The sequence below is a fragment of the Medicago sativa genome, chromosome 6, assembly GCF_051527215.1.
Source record: "Medicago sativa cultivar Bolivia chromosome 6, Bolivia_mono, whole genome shotgun sequence".
Classification (NCBI taxonomy): domain Eukaryota; kingdom Viridiplantae; phylum Streptophyta; class Magnoliopsida; order Fabales; family Fabaceae; genus Medicago; species Medicago sativa.
The window spans coordinates 86892576-86918274 of record NC_140754.1 but is presented as its reverse complement, the minus strand read 5'-3'; the positions used below and the strand labels follow the sequence as shown (position 1 = coordinate 86918274).

At 33.8% G+C, this 25699-nt stretch overlaps 3 long non-coding RNA genes and 1 pseudogene across 3 annotated transcripts; 1 reads left to right on the top strand and 3 right to left on the bottom strand.

The window, feature by feature from the left end:
* Positions 1-3907: 3907 nt before the first annotated feature.
* Positions 3908-6497, top strand: LOC146917781 (uncharacterized). The gene is made up of 2 exons (XR_015015894.1): positions 3908-4657; positions 6311-6497. It is a non-coding gene; the product is annotated as an uncharacterized LOC146917781 (long non-coding RNA).
* A 6971-nt stretch (positions 6498-13468) lies between these two features.
* On the bottom strand, positions 13469-16811 carry LOC146917780 (uncharacterized). The gene is made up of 5 exons (XR_015015887.1): positions 15841-16811; positions 15665-15738; positions 15277-15360; positions 14986-15171; positions 13469-13668 (listed from the first exon to the last, which is right to left on the bottom strand). It is a non-coding gene; the product is annotated as an uncharacterized LOC146917780 (long non-coding RNA).
* Positions 16812-19724: 2913 nt separating this feature from the next.
* On the bottom strand, positions 19725-22552 carry LOC146917779 (uncharacterized). The gene is made up of 5 exons (XR_015015886.1): positions 22098-22552; positions 21922-21995; positions 21534-21617; positions 21243-21428; positions 19725-19924 (listed from the first exon to the last, which is right to left on the bottom strand). It is a non-coding gene; the product is annotated as an uncharacterized LOC146917779 (long non-coding RNA).
* Positions 22553-22902: 350 nt separating this feature from the next.
* On the bottom strand, positions 22903-23968 carry LOC146917778 (uncharacterized; annotated as a pseudogene).
* Positions 23969-25699: the final 1731 nt, after the last annotated feature.

Here is a 25699-nt window from a genome sequence, read left to right as displayed (position 1 = left end):
AAGAGAAGCCTATAACAAGTTAAGATGGAATTATGACGGCCCTAGTATGCACGACCGTCTAAGAAAGCAAGTCCCCACACACGTATAATCAACCGACAGGTTGTATTGTAGACACGTGGTGACCGTAGGTTTCCCCCGTGGTTGCCTATAGCCTAGGATTAAGTGGAACTCACTGAGACATTATGTCTCATCCCAATCCTTATTTGTTTCAGATATCAGGATGGTTTAGCAAGCTAGTAGCCGGATGGAGGTTGCGACAAGTGTTCGTTCGTACCTATTGCCGGGAGATGAGGATATTCAAGGATGCATATTTAATACTTCAGAAAAGTTGAGTTGTAATTTATTGTACGAACGCATTTGTTGTATAAGAAATCCATTTGAAGCTTTTTATGTTGGAAAGTTTAAGTATCCAGTACTAAACTAACTCACATGCTAGACTTTCTAGATACGTCTAGTATGGGTGTTACATTTGGTATCAGAGCAGGTCGTTTCAGACTGTGCCTTGGGTCATTAAGTTACAACAAAGGTTGTGGGACCATTGGGTTCCGGGTAAATGTTCTAGTTGTCATTGTTAATTGAGCCTGATCAACTCAATTTAACATTCGACGATTAGAATGGATGCCTGAGAGCTGAATAAGACCCTGGAGGAACGAAGTGTGTGATGAAGATGCATTAGAAAGTATGAACTCAGAAGGAGTATTAGTAAGAAGTTTGATTGTGCCAATAGGTGGCCGGTGAACTAAGTAATAGAAGTGTGAACTCTTCGGGAATGTAAGGTAATGTTAAGAAGGGACGTTCCGACGTTGTTGGGTAAGATGTTGTAGATACTTCGTATACCCGTAAGTAGAAAGTTTGGAAATATCTACGTATGATCTGAAGTTTCAGTAAGAGCTGTTGTTTAAACAGATTTATTGTACAGGAAGGAATTGTATTCTAGAACATAAGTGCAAGGCTATAAGTTGGAAAGAAGTCGGCGTGGTTGACTGAATTAGTAGGCTGTCAGGGATTTTGTTAAGGATTTAAGCGAAAGTTTACGTTGTCAGAACTAAGGCATTGATTTCCGACGTGCTGAGAACTTTATCGAAGTAGGTTGATGTTGACGTGCATATGTAGTAGAATATTTTACGATGATGGGAATGAATGATATGCATTGGATTACTAGAGAAATAAGAATATTCATGTAAAGAATGTTATTAGGAAAATTGAGCTGAAGAAACTCGCCAATAGCGAACCTGGAGCGAAATTTGAGTTTTTCAAAAATTGCCAATTCGTTCCTAGGATCTATAGTGGCTAATGGGGAGTTGTCTTCACACTCTTTTACGCAACAAAAAACCTTTTATGATATCAAGTAATGAATGCATATCACATCCTAAGATTTTCAAAGGAAAAGGCATGAGCAACTATTAACGAAAATCGGTACGATTAAGGTAACTTTGGAAGTTAATGTGTCAAGGGTCGAGGAAATGATCAGATCAAGAGTTTAGAGGTTCTGGTATCGAGAATGGACGTCACGGAAGTGAAGACATGAGTAAGAATTCAAGTGGTGCGGAGTTATAAGAAATCAGAAGGTTCATGGATTTTGTGAAAATATGACGTATCCCCCGAACCTATGCTTTGCTTAATTAACTTGCTAAAGCTCGTTAGGATATTGAATCATAAAATTTACAAGATTTTAGAAAGACATAAGCATATGGGTGGTTGAAGTTGATATTTGGAAATTCAAAAGAAATTTTTGCAGGTACCGATTGTTACGACTCGCGTAGAGTATACGAAGCTCACTAGGACTATGATTTGATGGCACGTATGTGTTGTCAACTTGTCCTGTGAATTTAGAGTAACAACTGGGGCTTAGGTTCAGTATATTTTATAAATGTATACAGTGGAAAATCATCAACGTCAATAACCCATGTGCCAATTTACAAAGTTCCATTTGAAAGAAAAAAAAATCAACGAGCAAACATAGGTCCGATTAAGCAAAATGTAGTAACAGAGAATACGAAGATACCGTGTTAGATGCATAAGGCAGATACGTTCAATGCGAGATGAGTTTGCCATGGGAATTCGGAAGGACAAATCATGGAAATAGTAAGTATGTAGTAACAAAGATGTACTCTATGAGTTGAGATTTCTCGAGAATAAGTGTAAGTAAGGCATTTATATGTCAAGAGAAAAGTCTATCTTGAGATATCTTACGAGCAAAGGGTAGAGCAAGGTTGCAGTGTTGGTCGCAACATAGAAAGTTTTGAGAAGAGTTCAAGAAGATAGTATTGAAATGATAGAAGGAGTGTGAAGTTCACTCGTCTCAACGGATTAGAGAACTAGTCAAAGCCAACCGGTGGGAATCAGAGTAGCGCCGCAGACATTAATCGGTAAAAGATTTGAACGGTGACCATGGAACATGGAACTTTGGTTGTAAGAATCTTCACGGAGAATGTTTGGGAAAGTAATACAAGTTTTAATAAGAAGTACTATGAGACGAACGGGGAATTCTCGATGTAGCAAGTAAGTATTGATGTTTATGCGGTCAGTGATGATTAAATGTAAAAGAATGAGAAATGTATCTTCACTTAAGCAAGACAAAGAAGACTAGAGTTACCACAGATGAAGTAGTCAGGTTGTTTAATCGATGTTGTCGAATGTGTAGAAGAGCATATGCTATAATATTGGAATAAGGTACACAAGATTTATACGATGAAGTGCATACCCTCCTGTATCAAACTTGTTAAATGATAACGATACTTGTTGGAATAGTGTCAAGTTATGAGTATAACTTTCTTAAAGTTAAGATTGGTATCAAGGAACTTGGGAACGAAATTGTTTTAAAAATATGATATTAAACATTGATGAAACCGATGAGTTGCGCCGTAAGTGAGCAAGCTCACTTAAGACGTACGGACTTCAGGACCAACTTGATATAGACAAGTTTAGGGCGAGTGTAAAACCTTTTTAATAAAATTTAGAGACTCGTCCTGTGGATCTGAGTACCATTACAAACTCGGTTTCAAAATGAGATTTTCTTTATTCAAGAAAATGTTCGTTCCAAGAACCTATGTACCAAAGTTTAGAAATTTCTTGAAGTAAAGTACTAGTTTGGGTATCGTTATTAACTAACAAGAAGCGATATTCAGAAGTATGCAAGTATTATAGAGATAAAGTTTTAAAAGGAGATGGCAATATTCGTATGATATTAATATCGTACGGGATGCACATATTTTTTTTTGCTAAGAGTATTCAAGTCCAAGTGTAAGCAGACATATTAGAAGTTTCAAGAGCAAGAGAACCATAAATTGGTTAATAGATTTTCTGGAGGATCGGCGTAATGGATTTCGCTTCTTCGTGTCAAGTTAGAAAGGTTTTTGAAGAGCTTGAAAGAGTTAAGAGATTTATATAATTATCAAGATAAGTAACATGAGTAAGAGATATAAATCGCAAGATGCGGTAAGAAAGATTATGTATGCATAGTAAGATGTATGCATGATAAGATGTTTCAGATGCGAGAAAGAACTGCAGGGCAAACCTGGATTCCGGTAGGACCCCAGTATAAAGGCAAATCCTGAGTGTTTTAGTTAGTGAGAAGTTACTTATCTGAATAGTTATGTTAAGCGGTTGAGATATGGAATAGAGGCAACTAGTCCACATGTAGCAAAAGTGTGTTTCAAACACAACGTTCTATGATAGTTTTGGGACTTTAAGGAAAAGAAAAAGACTAAGGAGACTATATACGTTTATGCGAATAAAGATAGAGGATGAGTTATATACTTCGAACCCTTTGGAGTGAGTACGAACATATTTTGTATAATTGGGAATCAAAGAAGACGAGTTTAGTTTCAGAGATTGGTAGATGGTTTCTAAATTTCAAGGACGAAATTTATTTAAGGGGGGTAGAATGTAACATCCCGCCTGTCAGTATCGGTATATTACCTGTTAAACGTGCCAGAGGAAATAATTCATGGTAAGTGGGTTAATATTTAATATTTTATGACATGTCAGCATAACACGGGAAAAGTATCGGTGTCGTATTTAACACGCTTAAGGCAAGGGCAATTTGGTAATTGCATGTGAAAGGATATTTATTTGGTTGTGGTCACAAATATCTCATAATCTTTTCCCTTTCTCTTTCCAAGAGTTGACCAAGTCTTCCTTCTCTCTTTTTCTTCTTCTCCCATCGCCCTTCCTCTCCTCTCCACCAAATCTTGCAAAATCTTCTTCCCTCCATGGTAAGCTTCTAGACTTTGTTCCTTCATGATGCATTAAGCTTAAAGAAGTTTGGGTTTTGTTTGATTTCTCTTTTCTTCCTCTCAAGAGATGGATTCAAAGTTAGGGTTTTTGGGTATTAAGTGAAGATTATGTTGGAAGCTTGAACTTGTACATGATAAAGTTTCTTCAAGATCAAAGAAGCAATATTGGACTTGGATTGAGTTTGTTTTCCAACTCCATCATCACAAGGAATGAATCTTGAAGCTAGTGTTTGGATGGTGGAAGCTTTGAGTTGGAATAGGTAATTAAAGATGGATGAGGAAGCAAGGATTATGGAGCCTTGGATTGCAAGAAAAACAACTAGTTTGATATGGTATGATCAAAGGGAGCATGTAGATCAAGAGCTAGGGTTTTGATTGCTTGAGCTTAGGGCTTGAAGGATTGTCAAGTTTATGTTAAGGTGAGTTCCTTAGATAGCTATCCTCCCTTTGGGATCATGTGTTTATCTTGTAAGGATAATATGCATTTTAGGGTTTATAAGTTTGAGTTTAGTTGCCCTTTTCTTGCCATGCTTTCTAATCATGCTAATACTTGCCATATGAGTGTTTTACAAGTATCCTATGATCAAATATGTTCCAATATACTTAGAGACACTTGGTTTGAGGTCTTTGGGGTTAAAATACCAATTTTACAAGTTCTGGACTGTCACAACTCGCCATAGCGAGCTAGTACTCGCCATGGCAAGTAAACAGAACAGAACCAATGTTTTACTCGCCTCGCGAGCAAGTTTACTCGCCATGGCAAGTAAACAGCACAATCTGCCCTGTGTACCCATTTCAGGCAGATTTGATGTTTTGGTGCCGGATTTTCTCGTGCAGTCTTTTATGAAAGTAAACCCCTCAAACCAAGGTCCCATATGATGATCTTTTTAAAGAGACTTTCTCAAGAATGAAGCAAGTATTTACATGCTTAGTGATGCTTGGCAAACGAGAGAATTATATCTTGAATCGGGTAGCAAGTTAATCATTAAGCAAGGGAAATAATATAGAGCCTCGACATAGCTTGTCGAGAACTAGATAGTTAAGCATAGAATCAAGTATACTAAGATTTGAATGATTAGATATCTATTCATAAAGTAAGTTAAGCAATCAATAAGTTTACCTGTAGTTGGATTGTTTAAGGACCCGAGGTAAAGAGATAGCATGTTTTAGGTATAACCTTCATACATGCATAAGACCAAGTTTTAAGAAGAGTGTTATGTCTCTTGAAATCCTTCCAAGGTTGGATTCAAGGGGTTCCCCACGGGGAATGGTTAAGCCGAAAGGGAGCCGCATTTCACTAAGTTAAAGTGTCGTGTCTTTTGTATTCCATCCAAGGTTGGATATAAAAGGTTCTCCAAGGGGAATGGGGTAAGCCGTAAGGGACCCGCACGTTCACTAAGGGAGTCCGGTGCGCTCTTGCTAAGCACTTCACCGGTAGTAAGGGATTAGCTTCTGGGGTTACTCCACTCGGGACTAATCCATAAAATGAATTCAGATAAAGTTGTTTGTTACACGCTAACATAATCAATGAAGCTAACTATGCATAATGTTCATACATTTATATGTTATGTCATAGAGCCTTGACGTAGATTGTCAAGAACAAGTAGAGACTTGGCGTAGTTCGTCAAGAAGTAGTAAGATAGCAAGGATCACTTTTGTGATAAAAGATGATATGTTATAGAAACAACATATTAAGCAAGTAGAAGCAAGTAAAGAAAGATATGCCGATGACGATCTTAGGTTTCCCCTAATCGTCCGGTTTAGAATCGTGTCATGATAGGAGAATGAGAGCTTTGATGCATAGAGTGTATTCTTGGCAAAGCGGTTTTAGTTTCCCCTTGATCGCCATGACACGTATAGAAGAGAAGCCTATAACAAGTTAAGATGGAATTATGACGGCCCTAGTATGCACGACCGTCTAAGAAAGCAAGTCCCCACACACGTATAATCAACCGACAGGTTGTATTGTAGACACGTGGTGACCGTAGGTTTCCCCCGTGGTTGCCTATAGCCTAGGATTAGGTGGAACTCACTGAGACATTATGTCTCATCCCAATCCTTATTTGTTTCAGATATCAGGATGGTTTAGCAAGCTAGTAGCCGGATGGAGGTTGCGACAAGTGTTCGTTCGTACCTATTGCCGGGAGATGAGGATATTCAAGGATGCATATTTAATACTTCAGAAAAGTTGAGTTGTAATTTATTGTACGAACGCATTTGTTGTATAAGAAATCCATTTGAAGCTTTTTATGTTGTAAAGTTTAAGTATCCAGTACTAAACTAACTCACATGCTAGACTTTCTAGATACGTCTAGTATGGGTGTTACAAGGGTTGTCTATGGTCCATCCTCGTCAGCTTCGTGATCACTTCATTCAGGTTTCCTTCTTGGCAGGGATGCCGCGTAGTACTCATTCGTTCTTTAAGGTTATATGGTTTGTTTGTGTTTGGGTACTCTGGAAGGAACGGAATAACCGTATTTTCAAAGATACGGTGTCTACATCCTTGGTCCTCTTAGAGAAAGTCAAATTACTATCTTTTCTATGGCTGAAAGCAAAACAGGCTTCTTTTCATTACTGTTATCATGATTGGTGGAGATACCCGCTCCCTTGTATGGGTGTCTGCTGATTTTTATTTTTGTCTGTTTGTTGGATCTACTGTAGGACTTTGAATATGTAACTTTGTTAGTGGTATCCTTTGCACTTCTTGTGCATGGAGCTGCACTGTCATTATATTTATATATATATTTCATTTTGATTTCTCCAAAAAAAAAAAATGTAATATTGGAAGAATTCTTACAACTGTCGTAAATTAAACATATTAATGAATTTCAATTATTTTTTTTTTTATTTTTTCTGTAAACGCATCCCTTATTTTCGGTTACGGGAATACCACTATAGGCTTAGAATTTTCTTAGTAGTTAAGGCAAATAAATATTCCTTAAAAAAAATGGTTATTGTGATCATCAGATATCTTCGTGTCAAATTATAACGGTTAATTTACAATGCATTTAAGATAATAAAATACATATTTTCAATAATAGTATGGCTATGATTTGTTGACCATTTAAAATTAAAGAAAAATCGTTTCAACACTTTTTAGTAAAAGATCAAATTGATGCAATATGATTGGTTCAACAAAATAATATCGACATATGTTAATATATTATGGAAGGAATTTGTTCAAATGACGCAAACACACGTTGACTCAGTTGGTAAGGAACGGGCCACTTCCCCTCAGAAGGTACATGTGTTCGATTCCCGCTGTCGATGTGAGGACGGTGTTGGTGGGTGATCTGTAAGTACCTCTATAAGTGCCCTTTGGGCCCGGAGGCCTGCCCTGACCCTGGTGGTGACCGGAGCCGAATCCACCTAAACTTTTTTGTAACCAAAAAAGAATTTGTTCAAATGACGTGAATCACATATTACTAGTTTGAGACCCGTGCCCGCACGGGAAATGTTTTACCGAAAAACTATTTTTTATATTTTAAGTAATATAATTTTTTAAATGAAGATATGCATTATTAATTTTTTTTTGCCAATGTAAATTATTATTATTTTTTTTTTTTGGAAAAAAAAGCTTAGATGCATTTCTTTAGCTACTCTTCACATGGTTCTTAATTTAAAATACAATTTTTGTGGTTGTTAGAACTAAACTGTCTAAAAACAAACCTTAAGGATGAATCGATTATGATACACGTGCGATGGAGTACAGGAACGGTGGAGGAGATGCCCCGGTGAGTGTATTGTTGATGGTTAAGGCGAGTGACGACGGTACCTGCAAAACAGACACATGATACATGGCGTGGCAGAGGTATCATGCTTCTATGGACATCAGGGGCCAGTAATGATCGTGGATATGGTAAGATAACATATGAGGTCGTCCAGAGATCCCGTTATGTGTTGTGATGAGCCTGAATTGTATTATGCGAGAGCCTTCAAAAGACGTTGTTCATCTGCATATCTTGAATAGATGGACCGTCGTAAGGCCTTTGATGAGTCACTATATAAAGTGACATAGTTTGACTTGTAACCTCAAATGACAGAGTTCGAATCTCATATGAGACAGTTGTAATTTAGTCATTAGTGTCGCTATTATTTATATAATGCTCCCTTCTAACTTTTTTTAATCACTATACAAAAGAATACCTAAATAAATGCACCTAAAGTTCTCTAAAAAAAACAGACTTAAGTTTTTTCTTTTTATTTTCTTTTTAAGCGTAATACTAATATAAAAAACATAAAAATAGACCCAAACATCTCCTCTTCCCCTACACATGAAAGGGTAAAATAATGCAAAACAGTGCATATTTTTTTGGCATAATTTGAAATCAAATTCAAATTTACAATAATTGCAATTAATGTCTATTTATAAAAGGAAAGTATGTGATGGTCTAATTATTGTTTTTGACAAATTTAACAATAAAGTATTTGTTTTTTTTTTAACTAAAATAAAAGTACAAACAAAGGTTTGCTTTAACGGAAGAGGAAAATCTTTAACAACATGAAAGACCAAAACAAACCCGTATAAAAAGCAAGACAAATGAAGTCATAGCCTAAGGCATCACAACTTAATTATCTCCCTTAACATGTGTGTGTGTGTATATACTCTTAAAAAAGACTATACTATTCTAATTAAATATTGAGAGTAAGTACCCTTTTCATTTTGTCAAAAAAAAAAAGTACCCTTTTCATCCAAAAATGAGTGATCAATTTGCAAAATGAAATCGTTTTAAAATGGTTCTTTTTTTAATGTTAATACAACATGAATTACGTTTTTTTAATTATACACTCTATTTAATTTTATCTGCATCGCTCTTCGTTAACATTCCACCATGTTTTGACTTCTTCAAACACTCCCATGACCTTTAAACATTTGTCCCATGTCAAAAAAAGTACATGTCTTAGAAAAATAATAAACTTATTTTCCCTAGAAAAAATTCCTAAACTTATTTTATTGATTTTTCCTTATCTATCAAATGACAATGCCGCTCCCGCTCTTATATTTTTATACGTTAACAGTTACATTAGCCGTCAACAAAATGTGAATTTACCCATTTAAGTTGACACTAATCAAAATTATTATGTCTTACGCTAACATAAATAAATGATTTTTATTGGTGTCAACCCATAGTTAACATATATGAATGATTTTTATTGGTGTCAACTCATATAGGTTAATTCACATTTTATTGATGGGTAAATAAGAAATTTCTTATATTTTACTCTACATTTTCAATGTATTCCATTCTTTTTAATGAAAAATGTGTTCCTTTCCTCTCTTTATTCAAAAAAGTAAATGTGAGAAAGAAAGATATATAAAAAGAAAATAGAAATAGAATTTTTTTTGTATAGAGAAATTTCATTCATAATTTAATTGATTAAGAGGCAATGACTTAATGTAATGATCTAATTGATTCACAGGTATTGACACAACTTAAAAGCTATGTCTCAATTAAAACCCTCTTGATTTTTGTGTGAAACAACAATTTTTTATTAAAATAAACAGAATATTAGTGATACCGTTAGAAATATCAATTCACATTCTGATAGAAAAGATCTAAATTACAATAGCATAGGCGTTAATCCATAGTCCCTTATACATAACCAACATTTGTATTATGACATAGGATACATTTTTTCTTCACCAACTGTGTCATATTCATAAGCTTTGCACCTTAACTTTACATTGATGGTAAAATAAGGAAAGACATTGCAAAGACATCAAATGTAGATATTCCATCCAAAAAAGTCTCCAAATCAGGGTTGCATAAAAAAATGCAATTTATTTTCCATATACAATTGCAGCTAGAATATTGAAAAAACAATACATTTGTCAATTAATTCAATGACTACAACGCAAGTTCCTATATGTGCAACAAAGCCAAAATATAATATAGAAAAATAAAAAAATAAATACATGTGAGAAACCCTATGGAAACACAAATTAAATAATAGCTTTTAAGTAAATTGGTAAGTAATCCTTATATTTACTTTTGCTTTGATTTCATACATATTGTAATTTTAAAGATTTTCGATCAGATTCAACGATGTTTCATGTATAATTAGGACTATCTATCTCGACAACACCCTAACATTTAAATATAATCATTATTATATAAGAACAATTCATACAAAATCAAGCTCTCGATACAAAAATGAACAGTAAAGTATCCACCAATATAGAATGGTATAGCCCTGCACATGAGGTTAGGAAAAAAAAAATACATCTTATACTTAGTTTCATAACACATCAAAAGACTATGGGACATCAAAGTGTAAGAATGCGATAGCTAGTTTCACCATATGCTTAGGAAAATGAGAGAAACCCATTGCTCCAAGAAGTGAAATCCCACCAAAAACTCCTTGATACATTGCAAGGTATATTTTGATAATTTTGAAAGCTTGCATCAAATCAAGAATATTTTGATACTTTTGAAAAAGAGACGGAAGCAATGATATGGTGGAAAATGACTGCAGACTTAGCCTATTTATGGGATAATCGAGAATGTTGTTTTGTTAAGTCAATTAAATTGTAGTGATAAGATTTTAATGAAAATGAATATGCATTAAATTTACATCATGTGACAGTTTTAAGTCAAACAATTCTCTCCCATTTTGCTACACGTTTTTCTAATAATTTTCACTAATATTTTTTTGCACTTTTTTTCCCTGAGTCATTTTCACCAATATTTTGCTAAATGTTTTTCTAATAATTTTCACTAATATTTCGGTACACGTTTTATTAGCTATTTTCACTAATAATTTGATTCATTCTAATTAATATTATCTCCCTAATTTTTTGGTGTACACTATTTATCTAACGGTTATTCGTAGACTCATTTTTTTTTTCAAGTGATTCACATGGATTGTTAACCTTTATATCCATTTCAACAATAATTTAATTTCTATTTTGAAATAAAGAACCAATTGCAAAATAATTATTGGTGGTTAATGGAGAGTCAACTCATTATGAGACATTCAAACTGAGAATTTGTTCCATTATTTTTTTGCTACATACATCTAAATTAGTTATGTTGTAATTGAATTATTTATGTTGTCACTAATCAAATCGTGAGTAAAAAAATTTGGTCCTGATTTTTTATTTAATTTTTGAAACAAAAATGGTCCTAATTTTGTAGGGCCTATTATATTTTATCTAAGTGATTATAATGTATTGTTAGAATATTTTATCTAAGTGATTATAATTTATTGTTAGTATTTGGGCATTTTTTTGTTGAAATAAAAAACTAATTATTTTATATGCTAGATAGACATATAAATTATTGTGACTCTTTTTTTATTTGTGTACGTTAGGTACCAATTTTTCCAATTAAACAAAGAACAAACTGTTATATTTTATGGTATTATTCCATGTGAAAATAATATAGGGGCTTTTTCCTCTTTTTTTTTCCTAAGGATTATCAAGCATTCCAAGAATTACTATTTTTTGTTTGATGAAATAAACAAAAATTAACAAATTTAAATGACGACAGAGAAAAGTTAAATGAGAAATTTAATCTTGCCAATTAACATTGCCTTATATAATTAGTGCCATGAAAATTTAGAATTTTAATCATCATTTGCCAAGTGGCACAATGCACATGTGGAGAGTCTAATAGAAAAGAAGCATTTAATATAGGTCAAGGTAAAACATTTGCATTTGTATATAATATAGATATAGATATAGATATAGATATAGATTTAGATTACAAAGACGATGCATTCTAATTTTTTTCTTAGATTTTTAGTAAGAACAAAATTTGAAGTTTCAATTCAAAATAAAAAATAAGGCGTAACAATACAAAAATGATGTAATAACAAAACAATAATTTCATATGTAAACTTTTGATTGAAATCATGGTGCATTAAATATTCCTACCAAATAGAGATAACATTTTAGGTTAATTCACCAAATTATGATTGTTGTTTCTATTATAAACTTTTTCATATTTATTGTGTACATAAAAGAAAACATTGGTGCATTAAATACTCCTCTCAAATTCTGACTTTTTGCACACAACATTTTCCTCTTTCATATCTTGTGTGTACATGAGAAATAACATTAAATGAGCCTTTCACTAATAGGTTGACACGTGTACTTTTAAAAAAAAATTGTGCAAATGTATATAACTAGCTTGGAAACCCGTGCCAAGCACGGGCTAGAATTACGACTATTTTTTTATATAAAATCTAATTAAATGACAAATTCATTATTTTATACACAATATATTAATAAAACACATCGTTATCGTATTTTCGATTGCATATTATATACAAATATCAATGCGTATATAGTTATTTGGATTTTCGTATCGATAAACAGGAATGATTTAACGGATGTAACGTTGAAATATTAGTGTTTAATGTCGGAATATTTTACACGGATGACTAAAAGTAATCACGGAGACATCATGAGTCTTGTTTTTTTTTTTTTTGGCTATTATGCATATAACTGGGCATATACAGTTTCTACCAAATGCCCTTATATACAGTTTCTTTCAAATTCCATAATTTCTATAGCGGATACCCTTATATATACAATGTTAATATCGTGCATACACTTGATTCATCTTAACATCCAACACGAATTTGTAATTATTCAATCGTGTAACAAATAAGTATAACAAACAACGACAAAGACACCAACTATCTATCACTTTTTTTAACTAAGCATATTATAAAATAACTCATCAACAAAAACACAACAAAAAATGCTTGAAAAAGGGACTACAAAATTCTCTTGTGCATGCACATAAACATAGGCACTCCAAAGAACAAAGAAAAAAAAGACGGATATATAGCTGATTGTATAAAAAAATGAAGCAGAACATATAGCTGATAATATGGTCACTGGAAGAGTACGGCTTACATTAGGAAAAATGAGAAAGATCAGAAGGATACTGACATTATAAATAAAATTAAACTGAGTATGAGAATATTGGAGTTGCTCTATCAGATAATAGAAAAACTGAAGTCTCAGTAGATAAACACATTAATGTATCAGACAGTGTTAAGTTCGTTGTTGAAAAGAAGGTATTGCACCTATTGCAATTGGTCAAATGATATTTTAATGCCATAGAAATTCCATTAACGTGAGCCTGTGTACATCTAAATGATATCACGTCACCTGAAGCACAAAACCAACACCTGAAGGTACATGAGACCAAAAATATTATCAAAAAAGGATCAAATGTAACACCCATACTAGAAATTACCTAGGATATCTAGTATGCTCGTTAAACTTGGCATTGGATACATTAAAATTACAATAATAAAATTTCTTCCGAACATATCATAAAACTACTTGTCTATACATTTAAAATAGTACCACTGACGTGTACAACATACATGCAATGACAAGTAAATATAATTGTCCAGCTTCTTCTTCTACTTCATCACGAACTGCCCTGCTTGCGATCCACCTGTGTCTCTGAAATAAAATAAAAGGGATTGGGGTGAGACGGGATGTCTCAGTGAGTTCCACCTATCCTAGGCTGTAGGCAATCTCAGGGAACCTAGGATCGCCATTTGTCTCTAAACTCAACCATTTTTGGGTTTATGCAATTTATCATGCATAACTGCGCGATCGGGGGATAATTAGGATCGCTGTCTAAAAGATTGATATAATCCTGATACTAATACTCAACTCATAATCATAATTATAATCATAATGTCTGTCATATTATGTTAGAAATGTTAGCGTTGAACAAACAATATTATATGAGTTGATTTTACGGAATAAACCCAGGTGGAGTAACCCCAGAATTTATTCCACTCTGACCGGTAATAATTTCCAACTGGCGGGAACCCAACTGACGGGGATACCGGACTCCTCTTATTGTCATGGGGTCATCCTTACGGATAGTGCCCGTTCCAACTGGCGGGAACCTTTCGTATCCAACTGGCGGGAATAGCGAAAGCCATGACTTATAAATTATTTAATATTATAAACTGAACTGATTCTCTGATAACTGAGTTAATCCTCAACTCCACTACTGACGGGGAGCTAGAGAGGAATAACTTATCTTAACTGATTTTCTTATAATGATAATTTTCCTGAGTCAAATAATAAAGACGTGGTAATTTTGTCTTTATTCTGAAATTAATTCTGATACTAACCTATTCAGGTTCTAGGCATATCGTTGTCATATGCCATTCCTAAAAGGTTATAAGATTTCCCCATATCCTGATAAATTAAATTCGACTAATTAAGTCGAACTTTCATACTTAGAATTCTTTTCTTTCCAATGATTGGAAATCTACTCATGAATGATTTGTTTCAATGGCTAATTTACTCTAAACATTCTTTCACACAAATAAATATAAACTATGGTAGTATATGATTAGAGGATATTCATAATACAATTTCGGCTAATATTCGATAAAAATGAGAATTTAGAGTCTTAGCCAAACCAAACCATCATATCACTTTAAAAATATAATTTATGTTAGCTAAGAGTCGAAATAAAGTAATAAAATTCAACAATTTTCACTTTCCGGAATGTTAGCCGAAATTGCATATTTATTCATACTCACGTAAAACTTATCATAATAATTTTCCTCTAACTCCTACATTACCATAAGCATATTTATCAACATAAAAACTATTTTAGAGTACACTAGCAAGGGTGTGAACCTTAATCATAATGTTACTAAATTATGTTCTAATGTACCAAATCATGTTCTATTATTCTAAAATCATAATTTTAACTACCCAAAGGGAAGTTTCTAACTAAAAGGAACTCACCTTATCTTATTCCAGACTCTGGAACAATTATAAGCATCAATTGAGCATCTTCGCCACTGCCTCTATTCAGTCATCCGAATAGCAGTCCAAAACTGCAACCGCTTAATTCATCACCAACTTGAATCTCGGTTCAGCACAAAATCCTACTTCTGCCCTCAACTTCAAAATTATCTACAGACTTCAATACTGGACCAAAATCAGTGAAACGGGTGCCAAAACGTCCGAAATTTCGTTAGCTAACCATAGCAACAACAACCACTTGATTCGGAGTTACAGGGAGAGACTTCTTACCATTTTAGTGGAGTCCTGTTCCAAACCCGTAACAGTTTTTCCAGCAGAAATTCACAACTTCAAACGCACTTTCTGAGTTCGTTCCTAATCCGAAACATACAAAATTTATATCCAAACTGAAGGGAATTAAGCGTAGAATCCAAAAATCCAATAGTTACTCAATTATGGATTACACAACAGCATATATGAGCCAATGAAGATCTTGCGAATATTCGTCTCAAAATCATGAATTTCAATTATAACTACTTATAGCAACAAACACAACTCAAAATACATCAATAACAACTTATCAAGGTTGTTAAATCACTTTTCCATAATAATTCTCTTAAGTTCCATGCTTCTACTTTCAATCCATTTCTCCAAAAATTCAACTTACTAGTAAACTCACCATGAATGTCATTCATAAGCTCCTTATGCATCAAACAACTCACCACCAGCACCACCACAACATATATTGCATTCCTAGACATTGAATTAAACAATTTTAACAAAAGTAGCATTAGAGGTGAGGTGGATAGATTGATTTTCATGGAAAAGGAAGAGAAGAAAGAGCTTGACACTTACTTAATGTTCATTCCATCATGGGTACTCCAAAAGCTAGCTTATTTGATGATTTCCATGAGATTGGGGCCAAAATGAAGATTATGAATGGCAATGGGAGAAGGGGCTGTTTTTGCTTCAAGGAGAGGGAAGGATGAATTTTGCTTGCCAAACACTTGTAATAGCACCACAAGGAACCTATTTGTTGCTTAATTTTGATGATTTCATGAAGAAATGAAAAATTTGTGATAGAGAGGGTTGAAGAAGATGATGGCCGATGGGTTTCAGAGAGAGAAGGGGAAGAAATTATGGAAATGTTTTAGAGAGAGAAAGGGATGGAATTGTGTGGAAAATTTTAGAATTTTCCTATTAAACAATCTCTTGGTTGGCAAATACCCATTTTGCCCTTGCTTAAAATCTCATAGATAATTTGAAAAATAGCTAACACAAATAAATGACAAATGACAGTGTTGTTAAGCGGGATATTACACTCTACCCCCCTTAAGAAAATTTCGTCCTCGAAATTTAGATTTTACCTGATAATAAGTACAAATAATTCCTCGATACTTTCGATCTTAAACTTCCACATACGTCTGTTACCAACTGATTCTCTTTATTCGACTAAATTATCGGTTTCCCTTGTTACATAAAGTCTTCCGACTACCTAGCCATAGATACAACTGACTTGAATTAATATGTTAAACCGATTTCAGGTCATCTTTTCCAATCTCATATGTCGAAAAGGTTCGATAATAACCTTCTTGTCTGTGATTTGTGGAATACATTATACACATTCCGAACATAGTGGATTGTAAAGCTAACCGATGTATCTGATATCTTTCGAGTAAATTCCTTGTTCCACATACTCTTTATAAATTGTCTTAGGTTACTCCTACCTGTTTACCTTTACTGAATTCTTGAAAAATCTCATACGTTTACTAAAGTAACACTTCTATCGACTTCGTCAACTTTTATCTTGTCTTGGACAGATATGACCTTTGAGTGATCTTTCATGGTATATGTCTGGTCCCAATAAAATTTTATTTCTGAACTATGCCCCAAATAACGAGGTCTTATAATGATAATCATATCATACTCTGTATAAGATCGTCCCTACTCTGAGTAATATCTAACGTCAAGTTTATTTCATCGAAAGTAAGAATTATTCCAACTTTCTCCGTTAATCAATACATAAATAGGTAAATGTTACTTCTGATGTCTGTTATGTTTTATATGAATAAACTCAACATTGTGCTACCTCTAACATCTGTTGGAAGTACTAACTGACGAGTACAATCCATAAATCAGATTTAAATACATAGTGTACTAACTGGCGAGTACATTAAATATATAAATCTTATATGAGAATGGTGCACTGACTGGCGAGTACACAATACACGAGGTAGTACAACTGATAGCTTAATACATAACATATATTTGTAGTCATTCAACTTTGCTTCTTCTATACCAGAATTTAAATCAATCACGATACACCTTGATCATATTAGGATGAGTAAAAAGTATCATCATAGATCTTCTCTTGAACTTATATGTTCAAAATATACATTTCATTCTTGAACAATATTGTTATAGCTGTTACTCTAGGGAATGTCTTATCATCTTTTTCTTAATTCCATACTCATAACCTGAACATGCGTAGTCCCATTTGTGTGATATCAATCTTTTCTTTACCTCAAAAATATGGAGTTTAGATTCCTAAACTTCAAGACTAAAATTGCATTCAAGCATTTGCATTCATATTCTGAGTAGTATCTGTTCCCTCAGATACATGTTAATATACCTGATATTTCATGATAGTATTTCAAACCAAAATAAAAATAAAATCTTCAAGATACAACATTTATATCTTTGCCTCATACATGACTCCTTTTAACTAATCTGATACTTCTAAGTCATTCTTCGAAATCACGGCGTCGATTAACCGGGTTACATACTATAGGTGATTCAAATTTCTTATATTTAATAAGGTGGGAACACCTTCATCCTACTCTTACTACTTGAACTTTTTATATCTGTGAATTATGCGGTTTGGAAAATTGTTTAATTCGTCTCTTAAGATTTCCCATGAATATCTCATTCAAAGTCTTAAACTTTTGCACATTATGTTACTTCTTGCTGATTAATATCTTGCTGCGCTACTCTGATTTATTAGTTCACTTCGCTTAGGCGTACTGCTCCAACCATACTGTAAATTTCTCCATCTCATTACTACATGTTATGAACATGGGGCTAACTTTACACTTCTTGCTATTTCGAGCACCGACTTATAATCACTGACGAGTCATTTTCAAATACTGCAAATTTTTCTTTAAACATGCACTACATACTTGTTTTCGCAAAGTGTTCCTTGAATGATTCTCACATTCACATTAGTTATGAACTAAAACATACTTGAATATTCGAGGCTTATTTCCATTTAGTTTGTTCTTGTCTGTGTTGACAGATACACTTATGATCTCCTCTGTAGTAACTTCGACTCCCAAAATTCGATTTAGTTAACAAAATCATTCTTTTGGTTTTCAAGACATTTGCATCAGAAAAATCATCAGATAAAAACGTTTAATTCCTCAATACTTTACTTCATTCTTAACTCTTTTACACTAGCGACAATTTTTTCCTGTAGCAGAACCTTAAAATAATTTTCAAATTCAAAAATCTTGATTTAATCTTTAACACATCAACGTATTGTATTCATGCATTAATACATTCTTATCCTCGACATTCCGTTGAAAGAGCTTGACATCATTTGTCCATTAGTTCACCGAACTTCCGCAACTTATTATTATTAAATCTTTATTTTCCATTCCGATCAAAAATTTACATCTTGTCTCTGACCATTACCGGGATCTCTTTCCACTTACTGTTATACTTGTATTTCTTAGTTCGAAGAACAACTTAATATCATGATAAATGCAAGAGGTCTTATTCAATTTCCTTAGAGTACAATCCTTATTAGTTTAACTTTTCTGCAATTCCTTGCTAAAAAATGCATCTAATTCATGCTCTAATCCGTAAGGATCTTTCCACTACTATTTATTCATCCTTCTTGACTCTTATGCGGTATAGCATCTTCACTTTCTAATTCATAAATCTAGCACTTTAGATTCGGGAGGTTTGACTAATCCGACATAGTTTATCTAACTTACGTCGTCCATTCATTGCTCACATCGGGGTTTCCTTGTCTGCTCCAAAATAATTTACTTATTCCATAATTAGTTCACCTAACAGTTCAAGCATCAAAATCCAGCTCGTTTCGGCATTCAAGTCTTTCACTTCTTACATACTCTACACCCACCGAGAGTTTATGAATTCCATTGTTCATCAGATAATTTTCTCATATCAAGTTCATCTTCTGATCCCGCAGTTCTAGTTACGCCTTTAGAAATACTCATTTCTTCTATACCTTACTTATGCCTCTTATATTGCGGTTCCTGTCAAAGTTGCAATTATCCCTTAGTCACCCTGAATATCTTACTTCTACGGTATCCACATAAAAAGTGTCGTTCAACAATACATAGTACTCCGTCTTAATCTTAACATTTCCCTTATGTGCTTGAAGAATCTTCAGCTTCACAGTTTATCAGCCACCATCTGGCGTCGAATACTTCCTTAGCAAAATTCCCTATAAACCTGACACCCTGACTTTCCTTCTTCTTATGCTTCATTCCTCCTAGGTCCTATTCAGCTCTCAGACATTCGTTCTAACTGTCATATACTAGATTGAGTTGATCAGGCTCAGGTAGATATGACATTTAGAATAAACATCCGGAACCCAATAGTCCCACTGCATTTTATTGAATTCTAATGACCCAAGGCACGATCTGAATCGACCTGCTCTGATACCAAATTGTAACACCCATACTAGAAATTACCTAGGATATCTAGTATGCTCGTTAAACTTGGCATTGGATACATTAAAATTACAATAATAAAATTTCTTCCGAACATATCATAAAACTACTTGTCTATACATTTAAAATAGTACCACTGACGTGTACAACATACATGCAATGACAAGTAAATATAATTGTCCAGCTTCTTCTTCTACTTCATCACGAACTGCCCTGCTTGCGATCCACCTGTGTCTCTGAAATAAAATAAAAGGGATTGGGGTGAGACGGGATGTCTCAGTGAGTTCCACCTATCCTAGGCTGTAGGCAATCTCAGGGAACCTAGGATCGCCATTTGTCTCTAAACTCAACCATTTTTGGGTTTATGCAATTTATCATGCATAACTGCGCGATCGGGGGATAATTAGGATCGCTGTCTAAAAGATTGATATAATCCTGATACTAATACTCAACTCATAATCATAATTATAATCATAATGTCTGTCATATTATGTTAGAAATGTTAGCGTTGAACAAACAATATTATATGAGTTGATTTTACGGAATAAACCCAGGTGGAGTAACCCCAGAATTTATTCCACTCTGACCGGTAATAATTTCCAACTGGCGGGAACCCAACTGACGGGGATACCGGACTCCTCTTATTGTCATGGGGTCATCCTTACGGATAGTGCCCGTTCCAACTGGCGGGAACCTTTCGTATCCAACTGGCGGGAATAGCGAAAGCCATGACTTATAAATTATTTAATATTATAAACTGAACTGATTCTCTGATAACTGAGTTAATCCTCAACTCCACTACTGACGGGGAGCTAGAGAGGAATAACTTATCTTAACTGATTTTCTTATAATGATAATTTTCCTGAGTCTAATAATAAAGACGTGGTAATTTCGTCTTTATTCTGAAATTAATTCTGATACTAACCTATTTAGGTTCTAGGCATATCGTTGTCATATGCCATTCCTAAAAGGTTATAAGATTTCCCCATATCCTGATAAATTAAATTCGACTAATTAAGTCGAACTTTCATACTTAGAATTCTTTTCTTTCCAATGATTGGAAATCTACTCATGAATGATTTGTTTCAATGGCTAATTTACTCTAAACATTCTTTCACACAAATAAATATACACTATGGTAGTATATGATTAGAGGATATTCATAATACAATTTCGGCTAATATTCGATAAAAATGAGAATTTAGAGTCTTAGCCAAACCAAACCATCATATCACTTTAAAAATATAATTTATGTTAGCTAAGAGTCGAAATAAAGTAATAAAATTCAACAATTTTTCACTTTCCGGAATGTTAGCCGAAATTGCATATTTATTCATACTCACGTAAAACTTATCATAATAATTTTCCTCTAACTCCTACATTACCATAAGCATATTTATCAACATAAAAACTATTTTAGAGTACACTAGCAAGGGTGTGAACCTTAATCATAATGTTACTAAATTATGTTCTAATGTACCAAATCATGTTCTATTATTCTAAAATCATAATTTTAACTACCCAAAGGGAAGTTTCTAACTAAAAGGAACTCACCTTATCTTATTCCAGACTCTGGAACAATTATAAGCATCAATTGAGCATCTTCGCCACTGCCTCTATTCGTTCATCCGAATAGCAGTCCAAAACTGCAACCGCTTAATTCATCACCAACTTGAATCTCGGTTCAGCACAAAATCCTACTTCTGCCCTCAACTTCAAAATTATCTACAGACTTCAATACTGGACCAAAATCAGTGAAACGGGTGCCAAAACGTCCGAAATTTCGTTAGCTAACCATAGCAACAACAACCACTTGATTCGGAGTTACAGGGAGAGACTTCTTACCATTTTAGTGGAGTCCTGTTCCAAACCCGTAACAGTTTTTCCAGCAGAAATTCACAACTTCAAACGCACTTTCTGAGTTCGTTCCTAATCCGAAACATACAAAATTTATATCCAAACTGAAGGGAATTAAGCGTAGAATCCAAAAATCCAATAGTTACTCAATTATGGATTACACAACAGCATATATGAGCCAATGAAGATCATGCGAATATTCGTCTCAAAATCATGAATTTCAATTATAACTACTTATAGCAACAAACACAACTCAAAATACATCAATAACAACTTATCAAGGTTGTTAAATCACTTTTCCATAATAATTCTCTTAAGTTCCATGCTTCTACTATCAATCCATTTCTCCAAAAATTCAACTTACTAGTAAACTCACCATGAATGTCATTCATAAGCTCCTTATGCATCAAACAACTCACCACCACCACCACCACAACATATATTGCATTCCTAGACATTGAATTAAACAATTTTAACAAAAGTAGCATTAGAGGTGAGGTGGATAGATTGATTTTCATGGAAAAGGAAGAGAAGAAAGAGCTTGACACTTACTTAATGTTCATTCCATCATGGGTACTCCAAAAGCTAGCTTATTTGATGATTTCCATGAGATTGGGGCCAAAATGAAGATTATGAATGGCAATGGGAGAAGGGGCTGTTTTTGCTTCAAGGAGAGGGAAGGATGAATTTTGCTTGCCAAACACTTGTAATAGCACCACAAGGAACCTATTTGTTGCTTAATTTTGATGATTTCATGAAGAAATGAAAAATTTGTGATAGAGAGGGTTGAAGAAGATGATGGCCGATGGGTTTCAGAGAGAGAAGGGGAAGAAATTATGGAAATGTTTTAGAGAGAGAAAGGGATGGAATTGTGTGGAAAATTTTAGAATTTTCCTATTAAACAATCTCTTGGTTGGCAAATACCCATTTTGCCCTTGCTTAAAATCTCATAGATAATTTGAAAAATAGCTAACACAAATAAATGACAAATGACAGTGTTGTTAAGCGGGATATTACATCAAAAATATTACTCCATATAACATATTAGTCCCTATAACAAATCGATCACTCAACATGTTCTTTGCACAACAATAAATGTCATTGGATTTTATACAATGAAATAAGAAGTGTGATCTCAATTGTTAGTTGCAGAATTGTAGTTTATCTACATGACCAATCCATTAATCTTTATTTACGCAACTATTAGAATGGTTGCAAGTAGCAACAACCAATTCATATCCAAATAACACACACACACACACACACACACACACACACACACACACACACACACACACAACGAAGTTCAAAAGAGAAAAAAAAACTCATACCCACCTGCGTCATCAGGAACGACCGATTAAATGTTCCGAAAAACATCACGGTACACAACATTAGTGGTCTCAGTACACACGCGATTTTCTTCATCCAGTATAAGCATTTTCAATCCCTTTTTGGAAGTGACTCTCGACACAGCGACGTACAACTGTCCATGAGTAAAAACCGGTTCGGAAAGATAGATTCCAACATGAGACAACGACTGACCCTGACTTTTATTTATTGTCATTGCAAAACACAAAGCCAACTGGATCTGTCTCATAGTAAATTTGAAAGGCAGTTTAGGATCACTCGGAACTAAGTTCATTCTTGGAATAATTACTTTTTCACCAACATTTTTTTCGGTAATAACAGTTGCACCGATAAAGTTCTTCCAAAGATTGTCTACGATCAACCTAGTCCCATTGCACAACCCAGTTGCTTGGTCAATGTTCCTCATCAACATAACTGGACATCCAACTTTAAATCTCAACTTGTGGTTTGGAATATCGGAAAACTTGATATTGTTTAAGAATTCGGTGGTAAACCATTCGCTTTGTACCTCATTATTCTCGTCTGATTTGCAAACCAAATCAAAACTGATATATTCCTTTTCGTCTCTTGGAACCAATGATAGGAGGAATTTTTTACGTGTTCAACTGCGTCCAGTGTAGGACCAAGTATCCCCCACTCTTGGAAAAAATCTGAGATCTTCATGTTTTGCAAAAAATCCGGATAAACAAAATCAACCAGAGAACGCAACGGATCAGAGGAATCTTTTATCAACAACTCATCAGGAATGAGTACGTTCATTTCTGCACTCTCGTTGGCGGATCCTATTCCATTTCCAATTGAAAGCATCCAATCGACAAACTTTCTTATCTCATCTTGCTCGGCACGAACGGTTGAACCACTTAAACACATATTTGTTGTAAGTGTGAGAACCTTACAGTGACTCCACAACTTTGATGAGTTGATGGATGAAGCAAGTATATCTTGTCTGCATCCCTTTCTTATCACTGGCAAAATTTGTCTGAAATCACCGCCCAAAACCATAGAAACACCCCCAAATGGTTATATCGACCATCATAAGACATTATATCGCGCATGGTTTGGTCAAATGCCTCAAAACAATAACGATGTATTATCGGTGCCTCATCCCATATTATTAATTTTGAACATAGCAGCTTTGTCGCTCTCTTTATCAAATCCACAACTTGACGCTTTGTACCTCATTATTCTCATCTGATTTGTAAACCGAATCAGAACTGATATATTCCTTTTCGTCTCCTGAAACCAATGAAAGAAGGAATTTGTTTGCGTGCTCAACTACGTTCAGTGTGGGAGAAAGTATCCCTCACTCTTGGAAAAAATCCAAGATCTTCATGTTTAACAAAAACTTCAGATATAAAAAAAAAAAAAATCAAGGGACTGAAAAAAAAAATCTTAATATTTATGGGAAACATTTACTTAATTAATCATTTTTACCGTAAAACTTTGTTTTTGGATGTCATTCACTTTCATTCTATTTTTGTATTCAAACTCTATTTTTTCAAAGAGCAATGCTATATCTCTAGAAAAATAACATCAAGAATTCTTCAAGAATAAAGAGTAGCCAATCACAATGCACTATTTGCCACAATTCAAGGAGGTGTGGCTGAAAAATAGGAAGTGGACAAATAAATCATCCAGTTAAAATTTGCCAACTGTGTCTTGAAAAATTCTTGATGCTATTTTTCTAGAGAAGTAGCATTTTCCTTTTTCAAATTCATTTGCATATGATCTATGATGGGGTGTGACAATGGAAAATGTACATGTGTCATGATGAATTTACAAAATACATGTTTATTAGAAATTTTAAAATGGTACAACGTTTTTTTAATTAAGTCTATTTTTTTTTTGTAATAATTACCCAAAAATCTTCAACTCTTTCAACAAAACCACATAATTACTGATAATTCAATCTATTTTTTATAATCTCATGAACAAAACACACACTATATATTTTTCACCTTAATGTTTCTCCCATGTTCAATTTTTTACTTCTTCATATTTGTTTTATTTTTCTATCTAGTTTCCTTTCTCTATTCTCATGGATGAAAGGAATATAAACATCCCTTCATGAAATCACCACCAATCAATCTTTTTGAACATGTTGTACCTAATTTTGACCTTATTTGACTACATTACATAATTATGGACGCAGATAGTTACATTATTGATTAAGATATGTTATTGTGTCGAATTTGAGTTAACGTTATACATTGGATGGGAGAGTAGATTTTGAACAACATATAAATGAGATGACCGAAATACATAATGTCTTAAGGTTTTATGTAAAGATGTGGTGTCAATCTCACTTGTATGGTTGTTACTGACGTAATACGATCATCCAACCCGGTGAAGACTCACCCAAAAATCCCAACATTTTGATAATTTATTTTGCTAGTTTTCAGTTGTCAATTGTTTATTTATTTATCTTAAACTTTAGTTATTGGATGTCATTCTCTTTCATGCTATATTTTTTTTGTTATTCAACCTCAACTACTTCAAACTCCTTCACTTTTATTCTTTGGTAAAATTTGACAACGGAAGAAAACACATATGTGTTTTGTTAATTTGACAAAAATAAATACTTATTAGAACCAACTCCTGAATGTTGGTTAAATATGTGTGTTGGTTAAATATTTACTAAAAAATGTCCAACTCCTGAATCGAACCAGTAAAATTATCGACAATTCACTCTATTCCTTATACGCTCCCACAAAAGTACACACTCCTTTTTTTCCTTATCATTTCTCTCATGTTCAGATTATTTTTTTATTTTCTTTCCTTTTCTA